General features: G+C 40.0%; 1 protein-coding gene across 3 annotated transcripts in view; it reads right to left on the bottom strand.

The window, feature by feature from the left end:
- Positions 1 to 27,049, bottom strand: part of SAMD4A (sterile alpha motif domain containing 4A) — a 218,021-nt gene that overhangs the window by 164,655 nt on the left and 26,317 nt on the right. The window lies entirely within an intron of this gene.

Raw genomic sequence — 27,049 nt, 5'->3', positions numbered from 1 at the left:
ATCCAGAGCAGGCTCCAGGCTCTGAGCTGTCAGCATGGAACCAGACATGGGGCTCGAAGTCATGAATTGTGAGATCACGACCTGAGTCGAGGTCAGATGCTTAACTGACTGAGCCACCCAGGAACCCCTACACATTTTTATACTAAAAAAATAAAATATAAAAAATAAAATCAATAAAATACTTTCCTTCCTCCAGAGGAAAATTCTTACATGAAATATTCATTATTTTATTGCTAAATTTCACATATTGTGAGCAACACGAAGGAACCCAAATGAATGAAAATAATTTAAAAAAATTTTTTAATGTTTATTTTTTTTTTGAGAGAGGGATAGACTGAGCGGGAGCAGAGGAGAGGCAGAGAGAGAGAGAGAGAGAGAGAGAGAGAGATACAGAATCTGAAGCAGGCTCCAGGCTCTGAGCTCAGCACAGAGCCCGATGCGGGGCTTGAACTCACAAATCACGAGATCATGACCTGAGCCAAAGTTGGAGGCTTAACCGACTGAGTCACCTGGGTGCCCCCCAAAAAGTGTTTTTAAAGATTCATTGCTTCTCCCCAAAAAACTGTTCCCTCCTACTTCGTTGGCATATCAAAAATGAGTCTAGTTCTAACTGAACACTTTCAAAATCAGATTTTCCTTTTTTTTTTCTTAGATGATACATTACCGAGCATCGATATCCTGCACATTTTAGGGGGTAGATTTGCTTTCTTTGGATACGGGAGACTGGAAAGACAGGACAGAGGCCAGGAATGCATATGTGTACTGCAAAAAAGCATTCTGAAAACAAACACAGAACAGTCTTCAGGCATTTTTAACCATGTGGGTCTTGCTTCATGACAGCCTTCTTGGGCTCTCTGTGGTGAGTGCCAGTAAGAGAAGGCTATTCTATGATTGTGCTGTTTGAGTTCAAGAGTTGCTATTTTAAAAATTCAAACAGGAAATCTGGGAGTTGCACCAGACCTTCTCCTAGAGGTCACGCCTTCAAAACAACTCTCAGATGTCAGCTCTTCCTTTTCTCCTTCTGTCACCTGATCTGGTAGGAAACTTCAGTTGCATGTAAGGAAAAAGGAGTAGAACAATTTTTTTTTTCTAGGTTCCACATTAAAATGATACCTAAGTTTGCTGGGGGAACACCAGAGCTTTAGCAAGTATTTCTTAGGACTTCTTTCCTACCTGGTTTAATTCCAGTTTCAAGAAAAAGAGCTCAGACCTAATAACATTCAAAACCACCCCAGGGTGAGAAGCTGTTACATAGCGAGAGAAGCTGTTTCTAAATTGGCAGTAGGACCCGCACCATATAAATCTGCGCCTTTTACCACCAGTTGCCTCCTGTTGGGATCCTCTAGGTAGACCAGAGCCATGTGAAGTAGTGGCCTATTCATCTGGCATTTTAGGGGGAGCTTAGTAGCACCGAATTGGGGATCAAATTGACTTAGTTTTAATGATAATGGCAATGGTAATGACGATGATGATGCTAGCTGCTTATCTTTTTGCTTATTTTTGTTTCAGGCACTGTTCTGCTGTTTCCATTGGCTAATTCTTTTAATGTTCACAACAAACTTCTGGGATGGGAAGCAATGTAATGTCCCTTTGCAGATGAGTTTTGGGTCTACAGCTGCTACCTGTGAGACCTAAGGCAAGTTCGTTACACTCCCAAACCCTTCGTTTCAACATCTGAAAACTCAGAATTAGAATAATGCCAGCCTCATGAGATGACGTATGGAAGGCTCTCTACATAGGCCTGGCCACAAATGTAGTGGTCACCCAATGGCAGCTGTCAGTAGTAGAAGAGACGGCCGCTGGGGTCTTATGGCTAAGCATCTATCACCTCACATCACAGCTCAGGCTGCATTAGGGAGGTGCTGGCAGTGTTAGTGTGACTAAATTTAAGGTCATCCAGATGACAAGTTCTCCTGAGATCAATGAAGACAGAGAAACATCTCCCAAGTCCAAAGGAAGACATTATTTTGAAAAATTTTGTTATTTACTTGCCTGCCTTTTAGTCTTCCAGCTAAAACAAAAATGTTATCCCTAGCCACAGGCATGATCCCCTTTCTGATTTCTGAATGTGTTCTGTATTAAATTTGTCCTAGTCATTTTTCTAAGTATATGCTACATAGGGAAAGAACACCTGTTACGTAAAACGCACTGAGTGCTAAGATGCATCTTATAGACACAGAGAGAAAAAGAAAATGTAAATGAGAAGCCAGGAACTCAAGATTACCCCTCCTGCCCCAAGTGATTAAAGAACTGTAAATACAATTTAGGACACCGTGGGAAGAAAGTTATCATTTTCAGTCTTGATAACAACTATATCTGAATACCAGAAATTGACCTTGGCTAATTAACATTTGACTTGAAATAATTATCTATTAATTATATCAATGAGTAGATTATCACTCCTAGCAATTTTCCCATTTATAATTCAATTCTACTTTAAATCATTGTTAAGAACAAATTTGATGGCAGTTGTATTCATGTTGGCAATGATTCTACAAATCTACTCTCAAAACATATTTAAGTGATATATTGGTCAATAAAAGGCCTCTTTCTTATCTTTCTAATGAAAACTATGTATTTTTTATTCAATACATGACTTTTTTATATGATGCTGCCCCTACTATATAGTTAGCCTTAGGAAAAAGTATATTGCTTTATAAAGATTCAATAAATAGTGAAGTAAAACATTTGTCTTTTCTGCCCAAGACATCTTTGAGGAAGTAATTCTCCAAAGGACAAGTGTTATCTTAAAAATAAAACAAACAAAACAAAAGGGAGAAAAAAGACAAGGAAAGCATCTTGTCAGTGCTTGGCCCACTTCTCCTGAGTACCAGGCAAGATTAGCGGTCCTGAGGAAAGTACTCCTTAGTAACCGTAGCTGGCTTTCTCCAAACTGGAGAAAGATCTACACCCAGAAGGATCTATTAAATCAAACCAAATATTTAAAAATGTATTTTAAAACATATTTATCTATTCTAACCTAGACTTAAATTCTCTTGTTCATTTTCAAGTTTGAAGGGAGTTAAGTTTGATTAATGCTTGAGTGAGGGTAGTTTGGCTAAACCTGTGATTTCTTGGGGCTCCTGGGTGGCTCAGTCGGTCGTTCAACTCTTGATTTCAGTTCAGGTCACAAGCCCCACATCAGGCTCTGCACTGTCAGCGTAGAGCCTGCTTGGGATTCTCTCTCCCCCATCTCTCTATTCCCACCCCCCCTAGTATATTTGCACTCTCTCACTCTCTTTTGAAATAAATAATTAAACCTGTGATTTGTCAATGTCAAAAGCCTGATTTGGTATTTCCTTTGTGATCAGTCCTCAGTAGATACTGTTTAAAATATCAAAACTGGGGGCACCTGACTGAGCCTGGGTGGCTCAGTTGCATAGGCAACTGACTTCAGCTCAGGTCATGATCTCACAGATCGTGAGTTCGAGCCCCGCGTCAGGCTCTGTGCTGACAGAGCCTGGAGCCTACTTCAGATTCTGTGTCTCCCCATCTCTCTATCCCTCCCCTGCTCACACTCTGTCTCTCTGCCTCTCAATAATAAATAAACATTAAAAATAAATTTAAAAAAATATATATCAAAACTGTAAGGGTGCCTGGGTAGTTCAGTCAGTCAAGCATTTGACTTCAGCTCAGGTCATGATCTCATGGCTTCATGAGTTCGAGCCCATGTCAGGGTCTGTGCTGACAGCTCAGAGCCTGGGGCCTGCTTTGGAGTCTGTGTCTTCCTCTTTCTGCCCCTCCCCTGCTCACATATTCTTTCTCTCTTTCTCAAAAATAAACATTAAAAAAACATTTTTTTAATAAAAAATAAAATAAGATCTTGAAACTGCAAATGTAGTACCTCTTGGTTTTAAAGCAGTAGTGTGTCGGCCTCTGCATTAACAACTGGTTCTTGGGGAGTAGAGAGGAAGACTTACAGTGTGTCAATTTCCTTGGTGTAAGGACTCCCAACATGGCTGATTTCAGACTATCAAGGTTGACATCTTTGAAAGTCTAATTGGAAAGAGCTGTGTACTGTCAGCTCATGGGCGCTGGTGTGAACTGGCTCCAGCACATTACTGCAAATAAAGCACATCAGCAACACCACATAGCTCAAGGCCAATTTTAAACTGAGTTACACCAGAAGCCACCCCATCTAAGTTGAAAGTATTTGATTTTTTATTCTTACAACGTTTGTCACCAAAAGACTGATAATATTTGGGCACAATCAATTGTAAAATAAGCCCCTTGGAAGAAAAAACAACAACAACAAACCAGGCTAGCGAGTGGAATGGCTCCTTAAAGAACAAATCCTCTCCTACTAATCTCCAAAAACTCAGGACCAGGCCTAAAAGGCATCATCCATCTTGATGTCAGGAAGGCTCTGAGTCTTTCCCATTCAATATAATCCTCAATAAACTTGAGAAAACATAGTTTTTATTGTGGTTAAAACAGGTACCCAACTTTCAAGAAACTTACAAGCTAGGCACAGTGATGAGTTGCAGAGAAAAATTTTCCTGGGAATACTTATTGAATGGTTTAAAGTTGTCATCAGTAGGGTCTGACTATTAATTCTGTAGAATGATGTGCAAATAGTGGTAGTCAGAACTCTGATGGAAAAAAGGGTTGGATGACTCCTTGAAATTAATCGTGGAACCTAATGACTCATCAGAATGATGGCATCAGTTCATGGAATACCATACATTTGTTCATTTTCTCAACTTCACAGAAGACAAAAATGTGAACCCACTAGGGAAATGGCTAAACTAAAATATCTTACACTACTTTCCTCTGAATTGTCAGGTTCCTCCTCACATAATTTGAAAAACCAACTTGAACACGTCTTTGAATGAAGAAAATGATTTATTGCTTTCAATGAAAGCACTGACATAGTAGTTCATGTTTGCATGTTCTTGTAATATAACGTATTGATCATTTACATATTTGAATGCACAGTTGTATTTATTTTCTCTTTTTTTTTTAATTTTTTTTTTCAACGTTTTTATTTATTTATGGGACAGACAGAGCATGAACGGGGGAGGGGCAGAGAGAGAGGGAGACACAGAATCGGAAACAGGCTCCAGGCTCCGAGCCATCAGCCCAGAGCCTGACGCGGGGCTCGAACTCACGGACCGCGAGATCGTGACCTGGCTGAAGTCGGACGCTTAACCGACTGCGCCACCCAGGCGCCCCTTTATTTTCTCTTAAAAGAGCCTACTGTGGGGGCACCTGGGTGGCTCAGTAGGTTAAGCTTCTGACTCTTGATTTTAGCCCAGGTTGTGATCTCACGGTTCGTGAGTTCGAGCCCTGCATCAGACTCTGCACTGAGCATGGAGCCTGCTTGGGATTCTCTGTCTCTCTCTGTCTCTGCCCCTCTCCTGCTCATCTGTGTGTGTGAGCGCATGCACTCTGCTCTCTCTCTCTCAAAATAAATACATAAACTTAAAAAAATGAAAACAACAACAACAACAAAGAAATGGCCTATTGTGTTTGGGAAGCCATAATATTTTCATGTACAGTTGGGAAAGAAATACCATATACATCCCACAGAATAGATTATCTCAAAAAATACATATTCTTTTGTCTTCCCCCCTTTATTGTCATAGAATTACAAAGAATAATACCATAACTAAACAACTCCACATTTATTAAATATTTAATTTCAGTACCTTTAAAAATCCTTCGGTTTATAAATATATATTTGCAATTCATCAGAATCTTGAATAAATTGTTTGACACATAAGTGAACCAAGGACAAATTTTACTCAAGTGTAAATCAACTGGAAACAAATTCCAGTTCTGGCTTCAATGTTCACTAGTTCACACTCAAAACTCTCCTTTTGCAACTAAAGGACATTATTTCTCTCTGTGGCTACCTTACAAAAAGAAATTTCACATACTTTTGAAAAGTCAGCGTTCTTGAAACTGTGCATTGTTATGTTGGGAAAAAATAAACAACTGTAAGATTGACGACAAGATAGGCATTACAAGGCCCTGAATTTGTCAAAGCAAAATAATTACATCAATTTAGCAAAAATAAATAAGTCAGTAATGGTACGTTTAATTCTATAAAACCTTAGCTTAACCAAAGGAATTCACGATAGTCAAGTCTTCATCTTATTAAATTCTGGAATGAGCCAATATGGGGCCTCAGGCAGGAGGGAGCCTTCCCACACTCAGATCCTGTGCTTTAACGGCTATTGACACAACCACCAAGACATGCACAGCTTCATACAATGACATGAAACCCTAACTGACAGAATAGGCTTCTAATGGAATAAGAAAAGAAAATAGGAGTAATATATTAGTATGTGGATCTGAAAGGCTCAAGAAGTTCTAAAGAATCAAGAAGAAGGGGCGCCTGGGTGGCGCAGTCGGTTAAGCGTCCGACTTCAGCCAGGTCACGATCTCGCGGTCCGTGAGTTCGAGCCCCGCGTCGGGCTCTGGGCTGATGGCTCAGAGCCTGGAGCCTGTTTCCGATTCTGTGTCTCCCTCTCTCTCTGCCCCTCCCCCATTCATGCTATGTCTCTCTCTGTCCCAAAAATAAATAAACGTTGAAAAAAAATTTAAAAAAAAAAAAAAAAGAATCAAGAAGAAAACATAAGCACCGTCACATAATTCAAGGGAGACTTACGGAAAGATTTTTGCCCCCAGAATATAAGAAAGTGTGGAGTAACTGAATAGTTTTAAAGCCAACAACAAAGACAGATATTAAGTGTGCATGAGCAAAGGGAACAAGGCAATTTATAATCTCTTCTATGGGAAGGTTTATATTTTCATTCTCTGTATACGATATGCTTAAATCGAGGCAGCTATCTGCCTTTAGTTATCTCTAGAAATAGTGTGTAGTTTTATACAGAGTCACATGGGACATACCACAAATTGTACAGCCACTTATAAATACAAGTAAAATTTATTTAAAAGATGATGAGTACAGGGGTGCCTGGGTAGCTCAGGCGGTTGAGCATGTGACTCTTGATTTCAGCTCAGGTTATGATCTCATGGTTCATGAGATGGAGCCCTACGTCAGGTTCCATGCTCAGAGAGGAACCTGCTTGGAATTCTCTCTCTCCCTCTCTCTCTCTCTCTCTGCCCCTCCCCCATTCATTCATTCTCTCTCTCTCTCTCTCTCTCTCAAAATACATATTTTAAAAAGATGATGAGTACAATTAAATTTTACTTTTTTTAATAAGAAATTTCTTTTTTTTTGTTGTTGAAGTTTATTTATTTAGAGACAGAGACAGCACAAGTGGAGGAGGCACAGAGAGAGGGGGAGAGAGAGAATACCAAGCAGGCTCTGTGCTGCCATAACAGAGCACGATGTGGAGTGAACCCAAGAAGCCTGGAGATCATGACCTGAGCCGAAACCAAGTCAGACACTTAACCGACTGAGCCACCCAGGCACCCTATAAGAAATTTCTGACAAGAGGGGCGCCTGGATGGCTCAGTCGGTTAAGCGTCTGACTTCAGCTCAGGTCATGATCTCATGGTTGGTGAGTTCGAGCCCCGCATCAGCTCTGTGCTGACAGCTCAGAGCCTGAAGTCTGCTTCTGATTCTGTGTGTGTCTCTTTCTCTGCTCCTCCCCAGCCTGCACTCTGTCTCTCAGAAATAAATAAACGTTAAAAAAATTAAAAAAAAAAAAAAAGAAATTTCTGACAAGCGAATTTTTTTTCCCATTCACTTCTATTATACAATTAAATATGCCTTCTGAGGGCACAAGGGAGGCTCCCTCTATGTAATAAAATAATGGAATAAAGCTATTTATTTTGGAGTAAATACTATTTAAAATAGTATACTTTAAAACAATCACTTTCACATAAAATATTCCTACTACTTAGTAATACCATATTATGATTTTAAATAAGCCACAAAATAAAAATGATAAACATTGCAATAGAAAATAGTACCCAACTATAGAATGCCTTGTGTTCCCAAAGCTCATTTACATACAGGTTGTATGGAACCTGAAACATGTTTTTCATGAAACAATGCCATAAGAGGGGATTAAGAATTTAGGTCAACCCACAAATATCTCCTTAGCCCACAATATTCCTCAAACGTAGTGCTTACAATATCCAGTCCTGAAGAACCACTTGAGACCATATTTCTATGTGAAATAATTCAGAGTTTCAACCTGAGGAGTCAAATACATCTCCTATGTTCCGAACATGTATCTCTCAAGGACCATGAGACTGGTCCATGTAAACCTTGGCAGAAGTTTTGTGTTATTAGGACAAGGAGTAGAGCTAAGTGTCATCATTTAATCACATAATCTCAGGTATTTACTCAACTGCAAAATGGAAGTAATGACACCTGTCTTAGCTACTTCGAGCTTTGTTGTATCATTAAATGAGATACAATACAAGTAAATTACATTATAAACCATAAAGGTGGCTCCTACCTCTTTAGGCCAGTAAGTTTTTATTTGACAGATGACCCAGAAACACTGGGGAGGTTGGGTGACTTATCCTAAGTCACAGGGTGAACTTGTGAAGAGCCAAGAGAAGCCAGGGCTTGTGACTTCTCCATCTCCCTATGCACTAGACATGCACTCTCTAATATACTCTTTCAACAGTTAATCTTTATGAAACACACACCAGGCAGTGTACAAAGAAAGGTGATGGTAATAATGGTGCGTTTTGAGATGACTGAGCTGAATTCAAGAGAACCAGGTCCCAACCCTGATCTCACCTCTGACTCTAGGACTTTGTTAAATGATCACATAGCCACTTTCCATTTCATAAAGTCTCTCTCCCCCCCTTTTTAAAGTTTATTTATTTATTTTGAGAGAGATTGCATGGGTGTGCACATGAGTGAGGGAAGGGCAGAGAGAGGGAGAGAAAGAATTCCAAGCAGGCTGCCAATCAGTGCAGAGCCTGACACGGGACTTGATCCCACAAATTGTGAGATCATGACCTGAACTTAAATCAAGACTCCGACGCTTAGCCAACTTATAAGTTCTATCTCTTTAACTGGAAGAAATAATGTGGCTTTTCCAGTCTTCCTCCTAGAAGGCTAATACTTGGGCTTTTATTTTAACAGATAAATAACTGAGAATCGATGAAATTTCGTGGTAAAGCTGTCTCCCTCAGGCAAAAAGGGCAAAACTGCTAGCCGTTATTAAAGTATTATTGGCAACCTGGAACATTTTATGAAAAGAGAATAGTTACTAAATGTTTCCCACATATTTATATAAGGTTTACATCGGGTTTTACATTTATTAGGTTCCAATTGATGTGTAAGGGGAAGAAAGAAAGGGAAATATACCGACTGCTGGCACAGAAGACAGGAGAGGTCCAGACCAAGTACTTTTCAAAAGTCATTTTCATTATCAGTCTCTGATTTGTTTTTAAGTTTATTTATTTATTTTGAGAAGGAGAGAAAGAGAAAGTACAAGTGGGGAAGGGCAGAGAGAGAAAGGGAGACAGAGAATCCCCAAGCAGGCTCCACGCTGTCAGTGCAGGGCCCAATGTGGGGCTCCAACTCACGAACCATGAGATCGTGATCCAAGCAGAAACAAAGAGTCAGGCACTTAGCTGACTGAGAAACCCAGGCTCCCCTCAATCTCTGATTTTATAGTATACGTTTATGTACCATACATTTGTGTCATTAAACAAATTTTTGCATTATCCAAACAAATGCTTACTTTAAAGCTATGGTTCTCAATGCTTTTAGTCTTAAAATCCATTTCCACTATTAAGAATTATTGAGAACCCCAAGGAACTTTTGTTAATGTGGATTATATCTATCCAGATTAATGATATTACAAATTAAAACAAAGAATATTGGTTAATTTATTTAAAAATAACAATAAACCCATTATATGTTCACATAAATAACATATTTTATGAAAAATAACTATTTTCCAGAAAAAAAAAACTAGTAAGAGCCAGTTTTTACATATTTGCAAATCTTTTTTTTTTCTTAAATTTTTTCTTTAATGTTTATTTATTTTTGAGAGAGAGAGAGAGACAGAATGAGAGTGGGAGAGGGGCAGAGGGAGAGGGAGACACAGAATCTGAGGCAGACTCCAAGCTCTGAGCTGTGAGCACAGAGACCAATGCAGGGCTCGAATCCACAAACTGTGAGATCATGACCTGAGCTGAAGTTGGACACTTAACTGACTGAGCCACCCATATGCAAATCTCTTAATGATTGTCTTAATTGAAGTCAGCTAGATTTTCATATCTCCCTCTGCAGTCAATCTTTTGTGATATACTCTTTCATTTACAGTATATGAAGAAAATATAGCCTCACAGAAATATAGTTGGAAAAGGGAAGGAGTATGTTAATAACTTTTTTGGATTCTTCTTTGATATACACTAAAACTCAACAACTGGTTGTTTCCTAACAGTTACTTGTGGCATGGAATTTGAATCTTTATTGATGAACTTGTATTCTGTACAGTCATGAGATAATGTGAGCAAAAGAAAAGGCAAACAATATCATATTGTGAAAATAGTTTTGAACTCACAGCTCCTCTGAAAGGGCCTTAGGGACTTTTGAGTTCCCCAGGCCACACTTGGAGAACCTCCACTTTAAAGACACAAATTGCTATGATATATAATTGGTAGAGTTCAAAGGAGATATTATGTGAAACTTCAGGAACTTTGTAAAATAGGTTACAAAGAAATGGAAGAAAGATCAAGTGCCAACAAATCATTCATCCCATGGTCCACCTTCATTAGGATATGGGAACTGGAATTAAGCTCTGTGAGAAAGAAACACAGAGAAATGGTGCCAGCTGGAGCCTGCAATAATAGCTATGCCATAATGGTCCAAATATCTCAGAGAGCATGACATTTCAACAATATGTTTAGGTACATTGTAAAGACATTCTTACTGCACCAGCCCTAGTCCTTTAAACCAGCTTAGCATGGGGCGACTGGGTGGCTCACTGGGTTGAGCGTCTGACTTTTGATCTTGGCTCAGGTCATGATCTCACAGTTCATGAGTTCGAGTCCCATGTTGGGCTTTGTGCTGATAGTGTGGAGACTGCTTAGGATTCTCTGTCTCCCTCTCTCTCTGCCCCTTCCCTGCTCTCACTCTCTCAAAAACAAATAAGTAAACATTATAATTAATTAATTAATAAGCCAGCCTAGCATGCACACACCATGAACTACCAACAGAGGCAAATCAGGAATAATACCAGTTCTGGTCACGGCAATGCCCACTGCCTGCTTCACTTCATCCCAACCTGCTCCCACCTCCTTCTGATTTCTGCGCAGCTCCTGACCCAGTGTGTATCCTGTTCTTGTTGTCAAATGTATGTGCTTTCCTTGGCTTTTCCTCTTTATGAGGTTTGTGGTTTTTTCCGCTACTGACTGCCTCAGGTGGCCCCCTGCTCCACGCTCTGCCCTCCTGCTCAAGTCCTGACTCCTGGTAGATGAGGGTGGGTGCAGTAACCTTGAATGGGCTGTTCTAGAAAACTGATGTTTTTCAGTCTTCTTACAGAGATTTTTCTTTTTGTCTGTTTCTTAGCATAGCACGACAGAGAACATGGAAATAAGTCATCCTCATGCTATTAGCACATTTAGGAAACAGGCTTCTACAATAATTAAACTAATGAAGATGACCCTAGACTGAAGAAACAGCAATTAGAGTTGACTGACTAGGCATTAGGGGAATGAAGACATTCACATCCAAAGAAAGATCAGATTTTAAATAAGAGGTAAAATTAATAATAGCCCAAACTCTATCAAGCAGGAGGAAAAAGCTTCCGATGACTCAAAGAAGCTTACAGACATGCAGATTAGTTCATCATATTCACGTGAATACAAAAATGATGGTATCCTATCACAAAAATACGGACAATGAGGGACAGAATAAAAGAAATGAAATAATTAGAAGAAACTGGCTAACTATATACATGCAATCTAAACCAAAATGGAAAGGATTTTCTTTGAATAACATTTTTTTGCTAGGTAAATTTTCAGTTATTCTTTTCCAAAGATAAATAACCAACTTTTAAAGTAATAATTCCAGGGGCGCCTGGGTGGCGCAGTCGGTTAAGCGTCCGACTTCAGCCAGGTCACGATCTCGCGGTCTGTGAGTTCGAGCCCCGCGTCAGGCTCTGGGCTGATGGCTCGGAGCCTGGAGCCTGTTTCCGATTCTGTGTCTCCCTCTCTCTCTGCCCCTCCCCTGTTCATGCTCTGTCTCTCTCTGTCCCAAAAATAAATAAACATTGAAAAAATAAATAAATAAAAAATAAAAAAAATTAAAAAATAAAGTAATAATTCCAATCCTGCGCTACTCAGAGATACAATATGGAAATGAACAGAAACTCCACTCCAATGGTGCAAGGTATCCACTACCAACCCAGCTCACCTCAGCGAAGGGGTCTGCGCGCTGGAGGTCAATCAAAGGAAGGCCCGATCTGAGGGTTTCTATCCACAGATTAAGTAGATCTGTCTACACTAATCAGTGGCTATGATGACAATTATTGCTGGTTTATTTCCCATCAAATGCATTGTGTTACCAGAACTTATATATTGGGTTCTCCTTGTAACCTCACAGGCAACCAGAGGACAAAACCAGAAGGGAAAAAGCTATTCTCTAGGCCATGACTTCTATGTAAAGGATGACTAAGCAGTGTGCTGGGACATGAGGCTACCTAGGACATTTTGCCCACCCTGGAAGGCAACTTGTGTTCTGAGCATTGCTCATCTGCCAAGTGGAACGGAAACCCTGAAGACCACTCATGGGGCAAACAAGAAATATGCTCATTATTGTTGATTCTGTTACTATTAGTAAATGAGGCTTTATGGGTGAAAAGGAAGTGAGCTATGACATTATTAACATTCACTCTTCTTCAATGATCCTTCTTTGAATCTTTTAGTTTTCTTCTCCTTTAAGACCCATATGCCCACCCAAGATTCAAAGGCTCCCTTTTACGAATTCGAGTACTATATTTCTATATATAATCACAATTAGTACGACCTTTAATGCATAAATTAAATGTGTTATAAATTCTAATTATCATCGACCTGGTTTTTAATCATTTTTATTAGGTGAAACCTTAGAAAAAATGTAAACCCATCATGAACCCTAACAGCTTCCTATTTTAATTCTACAAATTTGGGCATATCTGCTGCTCAGGGGCAGGGGAGACAAACTCTCTCCTTTTCCATCTGACTACAAGTGCTTTTCATAGCTTATTTTTTCCACACTCACCCCCCAAAAATGCCCTGGAGCTGAGCTGTTGTAAAATTGCATCAGAGTCAAACAATTATATCACTGACTATCAACTATTTCACAGGAGAGTTGAACTGTCTGATTTCTTAAAAAATCAGAATGGATTTTTATAGTATTAAGGGTTTATCAACAGTGACTGTGTGTTCCACGCAACTTGGCTCAAAAAAAAACACGGAAGTTTCAGCAATTAACTTTATCACGCACACACACACACACACACACACACACACACAAAACCATTTAGCTGTAAGCAATATCCAGCTGTAGAGGCACAAAGATGAGAGAAATGTGCTAAGAAATAAATACTTTTTGGACGCCGAGTAGAGAGAATAGTAAGAGCTAGTGTCCGCCCACTACAGTACCAGGCCGAGCTAGCTGGTAAACTCTCCGGTAAAGAAAACGCTTTTCTGGGATGACTATAATGGGTACTCTGTGAGCTCTGGGGCCTGGACTTGCTTTTCTATAGATGACTTTGTTCCTCCTTTACATTGTGAAGTTCAGTTTATGTTTTTGTAGAAATACATTCTTGTCATTTCCAACGTAGATGCCGAAACAGCCGCACTTCAGTTTCGTCCTGGCTCGCTTGGAAGAGAAAATGCTATGAAAACTCTTGTTTCCTTGTGAAGCTTTTATTACCTATTCGGAACAAAATGGAAGTGACCTAGTTCTGGAAGGGACAGGTCAAGTTCACAGTTAAAAACAAAAACCAGGTTGCAGAAAGATCAAAGGACAAAGGGGATTCACCGGCTAGCTTAAAGTTAGGAACCCAGCATAGAGTCAAGCCACCCGAGAAGCTCCAGCTTAATAACAGCAGTTGCCAATAAAAGGAGATGTTCAAGATCATAATGGGCTCCCATTTTTCAGAGCAAGGAATTTTCCTTACTGGGAAAAGAAAACCAATGGCAAGTTTAATTTGATTTCCAAGATTGAATCATGCCTTAGATCCTAGCAAGTTTAAACACTCCAGCAAAGTTTCTGAATGATTTTGCTAACTTTTGCTGTCAATCTAACACGTGAAGACTTAGCTGACTTTACTTTCTTTGACAGTCAAGAAGAGTCCATTCTGAATAATCATGTGGCACAGAAGTGCAGTATGGCCAAGAGGAACCTGTAATGATGTACTACTAGTCAACTACTGCTATTTCTTTCAAACCTGTGTCCTGTTAAATTCACCTTCCTCTCCACAGGCATAAATGAGCCCTCCATAAAAGCATTCAGATGCCAAAAAGGATGTCATTCCTCAGAGGCGAATGAACCATCAGAGGCAGACACAGCCTACCTTTGGTGGCCATATTGCAACAACTTTAGTTTCCTGTTGGCTGCTGTAACAAATTCCCATAAACTCAGTGGCTTAAAACAACACACATTTACTATCTTATAGTTCTGGAGGCCATAGGTCCAAAATGGGAGTCTCTAGGCTAAAATCAAGGTGTCAGCAGGGCTGTGTTCCTTCTGAAGGCTTTAGGGGAGAATCCCATTCCTTGCCTTTCATAGCTTCTAGAAGCTGCCTGCCTTCCTTGTGGAATCTCTGCTGACCAGACTATTCCCCTGTCCTCAACACTCCACCTCTGCCTCCAGCAGGCAAGAATGAATGATTACACAAGCCAGAGAGGAATTTCCCTCTAAAGTAGACTCAGGTCCTTTCTTTTTGGGGACAGAACCAAAGACAGTCTTGGCAAATATGTGAAGATGTGTTGACCACCCATACACCTTCTGCAGCCATTTCCACAAGCCTCAGATCGTCTTCAGCCACGAAAGGAAAGAACTAAATAAAGGAGGGGGTATAAAAACGTGGCGCCAGGCACCACATAGCATGCTGAATTAGGAACCATCAGGGTCACTAAATCTCTCTGGACTTTGAAAACTAAACCTTTAAAACAGACATTATGAGAAGACATTTCACAGAAAACCTCCAAGAAATGTGCTGAACGAATGCTGACAGTGTAGTGCTGATTTCTAGAGCACGGAGACCAAACAGGGCCTGTGTCCTTCATCTTTCCGAGGTTACTGTGCCTGCCTCAGAGGCAGCCTCACACCCAGCGTGACAGTGCAGGCGGCATGCTCCCTCCCCAGGCTCAGTTCTGCCTCCCACGAGGGGACGTGTTAGAAGCAGGCACATGCCACAGATTAAGCAGCACCAAGCAACATTTTGCAAACAGCTTGTAAACATGGACTTCATACGAATCTGTGATGGCCAATCAGGATGGCAAGGTGCTCCCTAATCTTGAACTCTCACTGTTAGAAACCACATGAAGTAAGCCTGTGGCAGGAAGCAGTGTTGCAAAAGAGTGCATGAACACACACACACACACACACACACACACACACACACACACACACACTCAGAATTAAGGCAGATAAAGATCGGATCTCTTCCTTATACTGGAAAATACATGCTTCATATCTCCTAAAAGGTGGGGCTGATCTTTAAACTTTTTTACAACTTCATCACCCTGCTAGTCCTTAGAACAGTTCTAAGGTAAAAATGGGCTAATAAATACTTACTGACATGAGTTCATTACTGTTTCATTCTAAGTTAAGGATAACTTGCTTTTTTTAACTAACAAGAATGTTGTAAAGACAGATTTCTTTTAAAGAAAGAAATGTACATGTAAAGTTACAGTGGAAATGTGTTAATTCTGTACAATAGTTTTTTAAAGTTATATATACCTATGTGTCTGCTTAATGCCCAATCTATTTTAAGAAAATATAGTTTATTCACAAATATGTCTAAGGAAACATTAATTATAATAACGAATACCAACAATGGAGCAATATGGAAATTATGATGGTCATTAAAATTATATTTATAAAGATATTATAATGCTAATACTCATATCATATTATCATTTTAAGTATAAAAAGATGTGAAATTATTTATAAAGTATGATAATGATCACAGTAATATTAAAGCAGTGCAGAAGAAAACCGAGCTAAGGGGCACCCTGGGTGGTTCGGTCAGTTAAGCGTTCAACTCCTATTTTGGCTCAGGTCATGGTCTCACAAGTTGTGAGATCAAGCCCCACGTGGGGCTCTATGTCTGTTTGAGATTCTCTCTTCCTCTCTCTCTGCCCCTCCCTCTCTTCTCTCAAATAAATAAAAGCAAAATATTAACAGAAATTATGTTTGGATAGTTGGATAAAGTTTTTTCTTGTTTTATTTCTATATATTTTCTAACTGCTCTATAACAAACATAATAAGAAACAAGTTATTTTCTAAAATACTAAAATATCTGAGTACTCGCAGACTCAGAGAAATGCTCAACACTGATTCTTTCACTTTCTGCAAATTAGCTAAACTTTGTTAAACATGTACTATATGACATGCCCTGGACCAAGTACTACACAGTTATTACTTCTTAATCCTGAACACCATCCTAAGAGGAAGGCCTGACAGATGAGAACTGAGGCACACAGGGGTTAAGTTAGCTTGCCCAAGGTCACAGAGCTAGTAAGTGGCTGAGTGCGCCATGAACCCAAAATGGTCTGCCCCAACATTCATCCTCTTACCCAGTATGCAACACTCTCTTTATGAGACTCTAAGAGAGACAGTGACTTCTGCAACCCTGGCAGGTTCCTTAGTTTCTCTGGGCCTCAGTTTCCCCATTTATGATAGTACCTAATCAATACAGTTGCTATGAGACACTTAACACAATGCCTGGCACACAGGAAGCACGCACTCAATGTTAGCTTTGGTCATTTCTAAAAAAGAACCATTGCCTTTGGCCATGAGCCCAGACCTCCAGCAGGATGGGCATTCCACAAGGCCTCCTGAGAATTGTCATATTAGGCATCTGCATCACTGTGAGGTCTCCCTGCCCATTTTTAAATGATGCAATTTAATAACTATTCAATGTCCTTCACACCCTCTTTTCCAAAACTCTGATTTTTACCAAAGCACAGTTATTAAATATATGCATCCAACCTTGGTTCTTTGGAACCCTAGGTGACAACAAAAAATCTATTCAGAAATGACAGGGTAGAACTTTAATGTCCCTGTCTTTAATGCATCTAGAAAATAATGGCACATTTGGTGGGCTTAACGTTGATGATTTAAAGATAGTTTCCCAGGGCATCTGGGTGGCTCAGTCGGTTAAGGGTCTGACTCTTGATTTTGGCTCAGGTCATGATCTCATGGTTTCGTGAGTTCGAGCCCCACATCTGGCTCTGCATTGACTGCATGGAGCCTGCTTGGGATTCTCCCTCTCTTCTTTGCCCTTCCCCGCACCTCTCTCTGTCTCTCTCACTCTCTCTCTCTATCAAAACAAAGAAACTTCAAAAAATTATTTAAAAAAAAAACAAATAAAATAGATAAAGATAGTTTCTACTGGGGCACCTGGGTGGCTCAGTCAGTTGAGCATCTGGCTCTTGATTTCAGCTCAGGTCATGATCTCACGGTTATTGGATGGAGCCCCGTGTCAGGCTCCTCACTGAGTGTGGAGCCTGCTTGGGATTCTCTCTCTCCCTCTCCCTCTGCCCCCTCCTTGCTTGTGTTCACTCTCTCTCTCTCTCTCTCAAAATAAATAAGTAAACATTAAAAAAATAGTTTGAAGATAGTTTCCACTACCTATGCTTTCTCCAGGGCCTGGATGGATTTTCAGCTTCCAGGAACCTTGCCTTCTCTACAGCAGGAACTCAAGCTGATGGATACTCCTCCTGTGTGCAGAATGCCACCACTGCTATAACTGCCACATGAACAGGAAAATTAAAATCATGAATGATGCTATTATTTTTAAGCAGGATAATTAGGTTGTTAAAGATCAGTTTCTAAGAGGCAGAATTTAACTGTGTTCAAGTCCAGTATCAGACAGAATGGAAACATGAAAAACATTTGGGCATGAGGTGAAACGGCCTCTCTTGCTTGGTATTCACTGACACCAGTGCTCACAAATAAAACACTGCAGGCACATGAAAGCAGTCTAGAAAAGCACATTAACAGAGACGACTTCAAAGACACTGGTAACCTTCTATTTCTTCGTCTGGGTGGTAGGCACAGGGGCGTTCCTCATATTAATCTTTAACGGTACCTAAATGTGATATACTCTTTTGTACGTGTGATAGATTTCATAATTTAAAAAAAGATCAGAGTGCAATGGGCATTCAAACTTTAAGTGAATGTTAGACAGAATATAAATTTAAGGCAGGGAACTCTTTTTCTCTCCATTTAGGATTTATAAACAACGTTTGAGAGTTCATAAAATTTCAGACTACAAAAGATTAAAGACCATCTAATCTAATGGGTTTCCAACTACGTCCCAGAAAAAAAAATTAAAAATAAGTCCATCTTGCATGGACACACCATCAACTCCTTATTCAGAGCTGGCAGTTTTCTTAGCACTGAAGCTCATTTTGTATATCAGAAAAATGCCCTAAGTCTCTCTGTATCTGACATCACCCCTGGTACTTCCTTTCTTTCTTGATTCAAGAGCCTCTTTCTCATCACCTGAATTGCTTCAATAAAGATACAGATTTAATTTGTGTCTTCATTAAATTCAGAGAGAAACGTACAATGTGACTTACAGAGACCTATTCCATTTAAAAGGCAATATGAAAATCCACCATTTTTACTGAAACGGTTACTGAGAGGGAAGAAATCAGCACCTTAAAACACCAGCCAAGCAAGGAGCAAACAGCTAATCATGCCTTAAACAATTATGGTCAGCAAGGGCAAGCCAAGGGAATGAAGCATTCAAATAAGATAATAGTGTGTGAGGGCAGAGGATATATGGGAAATCTTTGTACCTTCCACTCAATTTTCCTGTAAAGCTTCAATTGCTCTAAAAAAATTGTCTTAATAAAAAAGAAAATAAATTTCAAAAAAACCCAAAAACATTCTTTAAAATAAACTGATGGAGATAGAAAAGTTCCCCTTTTTTAGAAAATGTTTTCTAGGACATGAAATGTACCAGATTGGAAAAGAGCCGTATGTGCCCCTGGGAATAACTGATCCACACACATGAGTCCTTGAAGGATCTAACTTACTCACAGAACAGTCCTGAAAATGGGACTCACTTGCTCAGTCATACAGTTGGCTATAGGCCAAAGACCTGTATAACCATTTAAAAAAATCAATTTCACAGGCTAACGGGCATGATGGGAGCCAGAGTTATGCACGCTGGACTCCAGACGGAGCTGGGCACCACAAGCTTTGTAAACACTAGCACTGATCGGTGTCTGCTAGCTGGAAGCAAGAGATAGCTATTGTTCAATCATCAGAGTACATTTATGTCACAGTTAAAAACTCATATTCATACAACTGCCTAAATTATACCTATTCTACACTGTTTTCACGTTTAACTATCTTTGAGCCAATGAAAAGTGAGATATAAATAAGACAATGACGTTTTAAAGCAGTCACGGCACTACAACTCATTTTATTTACTTTTAAATAAATCGCTAGATTTCTCTATCAGCTTGGTCTGGGATACCACTGGGAATACCACTGGGATACCACTGGGAACCACCATGGTCGTGACAGGTGCTACAAATTAAAGGAAGTCTTAGGCACTGAATGAGATGAGCCAGTCTGGTCTCTCCTTCCCACAGCCGCAGCCACGTTCTTGCTTGTCACAAGGCCCACCCACTCCCTCATCCAGGATGAGGACACTGGAGAGGGCACCTGATTAAAGGGAACAACCCTATAAGTAGCCAGGGACACCTACACCAGTATTCCTCAAATCCTACTGTGCAAACGAATCACCAGCAGGTCTTGTTAAAATGCCAATTTGGATTTGGGGCGGGGCGTGAGGTTCCGCATTTCTACAAGATTGCAGGTGATGTCCATGCTGCCGATCCCCAGTCTGCACTCGAAGTAAAAAGGACCTAGACATTTAGCCTGACAAACACAATGAAGTAAAAGAGAAAGCAAGAAAGTAGCCATCTTGAGTCCCCAAAATATCCCAATTCTTGCAACCCTGAGGTTGGGAAGGTTCTTGACCAAGGAAGTCGCACATCACTCCTCTGAGAACATACGTATATATTTGTTTTGCACTAAGCCCGTTTCCTTAAGCTAGCTCACGATGGTTTCTGTTCCATGCAAGCGGAAGAGACTTGACTAGAACAGACACAAAGGGAAGTATCTTCACCCCTGAAAGCCACTGTCTGTGCCATTCTGTTTTGTTTTGTTTTGTCTTAAAAATGGCAGTATTCGGGGCGCCTGGGTGGCGCAGTCGGTTAAGCGTCCGACTTCAGCCAGGTCACGATCTCGCGGTCCGTGAGTTCGAGCCCCGCGTCGGGCTCTGGGCTGATGGCTCAGAGCCTGGAGCCTGTTTCCGTTTCTGTGTCTCCCTCTCTCTGCCCCTCCCCCGTTCATGCTCTGTCTCTCTCTGTCCCAAAAATAAATAAACGTTGAAAAAAAAATTAAAAAAAAAATGGCAGTATTCTAGCAATAGGCAAATAAATACATTACTTGGAGTTTAAAATAAAGCAGCAGCACATCGACGTGCTCTTTGAGCAATGATTTTTCACTTTACTCTAAAGGAATGGTCCAGACCTGGGAAGACATTCCAAGTAAAGAAGACACTAATTCCATGGTGACCTAAGCTATGACCAGCTGTCCCACACACCCTTCTAAATCACAGGCCCTCCCTGGGCCCAGCTAAGACTCAGTGAGAGAAGACAGGAAGTCTGTGATACTACCTGGATCTCAGGATTCTGCTGTCTCTCTTTTGCTTTCTCCTTTGTTTCTATATAGGTTTTGCTCGATATTCTCTCCGCCATTATTGCCAGATGCCTTTGGAGTTTTCTTTTTTACCCAATGACCTAGAACCATCATCTTATCCTAAAGTCTTTAAGTCACTCTAGCCAAATGGTGGCTTTACAACTCCAGTGCCCAAACATTAGTTTTTATGGATAGTGACATTAGAGAGTCTGAAAGGTCAGACTCTATTATCCAACTCATCAGCCTTGGTTCCTGCCTAAAACAGCAACTCTAAACCCATATATGGGTTTCAACTGAAAAGTGCTTTATAATTCTAACACTGAAGACTGCAGGGGAGACCCTGGCCATGAAGTCCACTATTTAACCTCAACAAAATCCACTAACCAAACACTGTAACCACTATGCTGTATCTAAGACAAGCGATAACTCTTTGATTCACGTGAAAATCAAAATATTTGTTCAGTGGGCCTTATAACTTCAAACTGTAAAAATGTTGCCAGGTTTCTGTTGAGGATCATATTCCTCTTTTGCTCATATTCTGGTTTTTCATCCCCATCCAAAGATGAGTGAATCAAAAAGGATAAAGGAGAAGTTCAGAGGGAAGCTGGAGACTAATACCAAACATAAATCAATAGTGCGACTGTGACAACAATACAAGTGATACCATTTTATTTATAATCTGAACTCTACCTACTTCCATAAAGGATTTAAAACGGCTTAAAATAAACACATGTACAGGATAACTGAAATAAAGAAAAGAAGAGCTAATCCACATGGAAGAAAGAGGAGATAACTACCAGGAAGTAGAGATGAGAGCTATTGTAACGAAGCACTAATTTTGGCTCTGAGCTTAGGAAAACAAAGCTAAAAAGGAAACATGATAGGTTATGAATTCTCAATTTCATAAACATGGAAGCAGATGGATTTGTCGGAAGGAACGTCCATTTTCTACTGCTGAGCTCAAAGAGGAATTTATGGCATAGTCCCTCCATAAAGTAAGTTAGAAAGAAGGAATGGTGATTTCGGCTGAAGCCAAGTGGCCATTTCTTCCTTTGACTGTTGCTAGAAGCCAAAGCCCAGATACTGAAATGCAGCTCAGTAAAGGCATATCTGTGCATGGCTGGTTAACATAGTGTATCTGTGCGTGGCTGGGTGAACACAGTCTAAGCAAGCTGTTGACTGGTGCTAATATGATAAAAAGGAAGCTCTTCGAGAATCTACAGCAACTGATGACTAACCTGCTCTGCAAATGGTCTTCCTCAAGGAAGGATTCAGGTTGCTGGTGAGCATTTCAAGTGCATCATACACATACTATCAGCTGATGTTCTGTTAGGGAAATGAAAGGTCTTGACTTGAATTCTTACCAGGAAAGGGGCTCTCACCTTCCATAATGGCTCCTACAGGCAAGACCCTTGTTATTTTCCAGTAGCAAGCTTTCAATAACCTGTACATGCTAAATACTTACTTGAGAGATACCAATCCAGAGTTCTGAACAACAGAAAGAAACAATTTTAGTCTAGAAATTTAAGGGCAGGGGTTTATCTGATGGCTAACTCAGTCACAAAAACACTGCAGCATGGTTCCAGCAGAATAACAAATTCTGAGAGAAAATATATCCTGTTGACAACTCTCCGGATTCTAAGCAGCTAGGTCAATGGAAGTACTGGATGAACTTCATAATAAAGATCTTATAGGAACAAATATAAAAAAGAAAAACAAAAGCAATAACCACCACAACAAAACCCTGGAAAACATCTTCCAAAGATCTTAATTTCAGGTGAGGGGTATTTAATGCCGAATCATTATTTCATAACTAGTCACCTCATAAGCCCAGACTCTCTGGGTTTATGACAGTGGTATAGACACAGGAGGGGCCTGGCTTCCCTTTGGTCTGGCAGAAACCAGGCATCTAACTGGCTTAAAAACAGAAAAGGGACATTTAGCTATAATTTAAAAAGGAGAAATACCAAGGCACTGCTTCGCTTCCTGGACTTTAAAATTGAAATGTGATCTGCCCAAAGGTTATTATTACTCACTGCAGTTGGGCATTAGGAAATGATGTGGTACGAGGTTGGGAGCAGAATTAAAAGTAGGATTAATGACCTGGGAATATGCAGGACTATGTGCCTCTTCTCTCCAAGTTCCAAGACTACAAGCCCATAAATTCTCATGAAATTTTTCTTTCAGATAGAGAAATCCAGTGTTTCAAGAAGAAAAAGAGGCCCACAGTTTCAGGAGGATGTCCATCCAACTAATTTATCTATAATATGAGGAATAACCAGAAGGAACTATATATCAGAAAAAACTTAGGAACAGTACCACTATTGTTACTAATGATATCAAGAAATGTGTATGTTGCTTTGAAGTTTATGAAACATATTTTCATCAATGGTGTTATTTAGCTCGCACAATAACACTCTGAATCAATTATGGTATTATCCCCACTGGGTAGATGAGAAGATTAAGACAAGTCAACTAACCAGTCCAAGATCAATATACACAGGGAAACAGCTGGGCCAGAATTAAAACTCAGCTCTTCTAATTTTAATTTTTTATCATAGAGATTAGAGCCCATTTCTCTTTTTTTTTTTTTTAATTTTTTTTCAACGTTTTTTATTTATTTTTGGGACAGAGAGAGACAGAGCATGAATGGGGGAGGGGCAGAGAGAGAGGGAGACACAGAATCGGAAACAGTAGAGCCCATTTCTCTTGATACAGTCTAAGCAATATAGTATTTTTTTTAATCTTCTCACAGTGCAGAGAAAAAAAAATTTTACCATGCAAAATAGCTGGTCTCTAACTATCTTATCTACAGGGTTTTTTTTTTTTTTAAAGTTTTTACTTTATTTTTGAGACAGAGAGAGACAGAGCACGAGCAGGGGAGGGGCAGAGAGAGAGGGAGACACAGAATCTGAAGCAGGCTCCAGGCTCTGAGCTGTCAGCACAGAGCCCGACACGGGGCTTGAACTCACGGACCGTGAGATCATGACCTGAGCTGAAGTCGGACACTTAACCGACTGAGCCACTCAGGTGCCCCAATTTTTTTTTTTTTAGTAATCTCTATATCCAGTGTGGGGCTTGAACTCACAACCCTGAGATCAAGAGTCATATGCTCTGCCTACTGAGCCACTAGGGGCTTAAAAAAACTCCAAAACTTAAGTGCTGAAATGATTTACAATATATAGTACTAGTAGGTAAAAATGTAGTCTGTTTCTGTCATAAACATCTAACAGACTGCCTTTATGTTGGGTTTTAAGTCCTTATTTGAGTACTTACTGGCTATTATTCCAGATATATATGGCGATTTGACAATAAGAATTAAAGGTCTTAAAAACACATATACTATTTGGGAACGTCTATCAAAAATTGAAATGTGCATTACCCCGGCAATTCTTCTTCTAGGAACTTATGTGAAAGAAATCAGGATAAGTGCACCAAACTGTAAAGAATGGGATGTTGCTAACAATATTGTTTGTATCAGTAGATTACAGGTCATCTGCTTTTTCTCTTTCTCTCTCTCTCTCCTTTTCTTTCTTTCTCATTTCAGTCTTTCTTTTTCCCTAGCATGCTCTTGGACTGAAATAAGAAATAAGCTGGAACATATTCCATTCGACAATCTTTGTTCTATGAAAAAGAATTAAAAGTTTAAAGGTAAACACAGAGACTGACCTAAAAAATCAAATTGAACTTCATGCATCTATGCAAAACTTTCTTCCTAGGGAGTCCAACAAACACTCAGACTGTGTCTCCAGGGACAAGATTAATCAATCTCCCTGTCTCTTTATTCCCTTTGTAGAGAAGTACATCTTCCAAGACAGATCTCACTGTCTTTCTAGATTAAGTGTGACTTATCTATCTATCCTTCCTTCTCTAAAGTGCTTTGTTACGGCCAGGGGTCACAGACTCAAATGTCTACAGGGATCAGGCAGAAGCCATGTGGGCTTAAGACCACAATAGGGAGTGATGGGGATTGAGGCAAAATGAAGAGTTCCTACCTGTCTAAAGGGGCAGTTGCTACTACGCTTAGCAGATAGTTCCCATGTAGGAATGCATGTTCGGTGTTGCTAAATTTTCCACTTGTCAAAAGATGTATGAAACTCAAATTTTGATGTGACTCTCCCAAAGGCAATATAGTTTGTTGTTTGTTGGCTTTCTAAAGAAAACGCTGTGTGAACCAAACAAAACACTTCTGCATGGGGCTCCCCTTCAAAACATCTGATCTAGAGGTCTGAAAACAAAAAAATCCTAACAAATGAGGCACACCAGTTAACTCTGCAAATGAACACATGAATGCCATGGACAGGGAAGGCCACTTTTCATAACTTGAAGATTTTCCCCACTGGCTAGATAGTCTCCATTTGCCCCACTTTTCACCTTGTTCTATGCTCCAGGAGTGTACTCTCCTCTGAGTACATCTCTTGGCTCCCTGCTCCCTGGGGTCCATTTGGGTCACCCAATGGGATGGTCAGCAGGAAACTAAATGGAGGGAAGAGAAAGGTGGGCTACTTATCGTCCTGGTTCCTGCCCTCTTGGACTGCTTTGGCAGTGACTATGATCTTTCCCCGATGACCACAGCTCCTGTCAGTGGCCCTATACTACAGCTTGGAGGGTAATGACTTTCTGTTGTTGTTAACTCTAGGATGCTTGTGGATCTCCCTGACCCCTGTCTAAAGCTGTGTTAGTGGTCACTTTATTGCCTCCATTTCCCTTTCAAGGAAGCCATGTCTTACCTGTCAGGACCTGACCAATCCATCTTCTCAGGTCACATACCGTGTCTACTTATAATACCCAACAGATGAGATCACGATCCCTCTCTTCCAGACCTGTGAGTCTAATTCCATACAGGAAAGAGATCTGCTAGAAAGGCAACCTTGACTCTATTTTTTTCTAGGTTGAAAAGATATTATTTCTTGAACCTTACACAAACTCTGGTTTCTAAATCATAGTTCTGAATTACTAAAATCCTTAGATTAGCAGTCCCACTCTCAAACTATTAACTTGGAAGGCAAAAAACAGTATCCTCCCCAAAAAATACAATTTGGAAATTATACAGGCTCATGGGGCAAAGATCTTTCCCTTCTATCTTCCTAAAATGCCCACATATGACGATTAACAATTTTCAAATAAGATTGAATGAGATATGCCACTAAGATATGTTATAGTGAAGTTTTTATTCCCATTTAACCCCATTAAATACTTTCAGGTGTTCTGCTTAATCCAATTACCTGAATACCCAAGTATCATTCACTTAAAGTCTCTATTAAGAAGGACATCACACTGTCCCTCTATTCCTCTTAATATGTTCATTGACTCCTTGTATTGTAGTTAGGAATGTAAAGATTTTGGTCCACACAGGTTTTTGGTTCACTTAATCATTTATTCAATATATGCTCTATCTCTTGATCAACTGATATTTAGCACCAACTATGTATTCATGTGGACTCTGAAGTCACGAACATATGAGGACTCTGACCTCAAGGAATTCAACATCTATGTTATTGTGTATTTACAGCACAATGAGTAACGCTCTAGTGAAGATGTGTTCAAACGTGAGAAGAACTTCAGGGAAAGATCTGCTAAGTCAGTTTGTAAGGCTAACAAGGCTTGACATCAGAAGTGACCTTAGGGTTGGACATAAAGGATGAGAGAGATGTTGTCAGATAGAAGAGAGGAAGGCATTGCAGATGGATGGAAAAGATGTGCAAAACACCCAGAGTGAAAGGGGCAAGTTTCACAGGTTGGTATTTCTAATACTGAACATAGTTCATAGCACAGAGTAGGTTTTTTTAATGAATGCACAAAGTGGGATTTCACATGCAAAGATTCTACTGTCTTCATTACTGGGCTCTTACTCCTTCCTTTTCTTAAGCTTCTTCTTCTGCTATAGTTTTCCATACATAACCCGTTCTGTCCTGTTATTTCTACTTCCATTTTACCTCTAACCAGGAGAAACTGTATGTGACCTGTAGACCTCAAAATTCCTGATTACACTAGCATTTTAAAAAGCACCATTTTTATTCTGTGTATTACGCAGATAATATATGCTAATATGGGCCTAGAGAAATCAAAATGATACAGCACCGCTAACAGTGGTCATCCAGTGGGAGGGGGTGTGGGTTATGGGAGACTTGCACTTTCTTTCACTTTTCTATACATCTCTGTTATAATCCCTGAAAACCTTCTCTCTCTCTCTCTCTTTTTTTTTTTACAGCG

This window comes from Herpailurus yagouaroundi, unplaced genomic scaffold (assembly GCF_014898765.1).
Source record: "Herpailurus yagouaroundi ecotype Mexico unplaced genomic scaffold, PumYag 141, whole genome shotgun sequence".
NCBI classification, from domain to species: Eukaryota; Metazoa; Chordata; class Mammalia; order Carnivora; family Felidae; genus Herpailurus; species Herpailurus yagouaroundi.
This window is presented reverse-complemented; position numbering and strand designations above follow the sequence as displayed.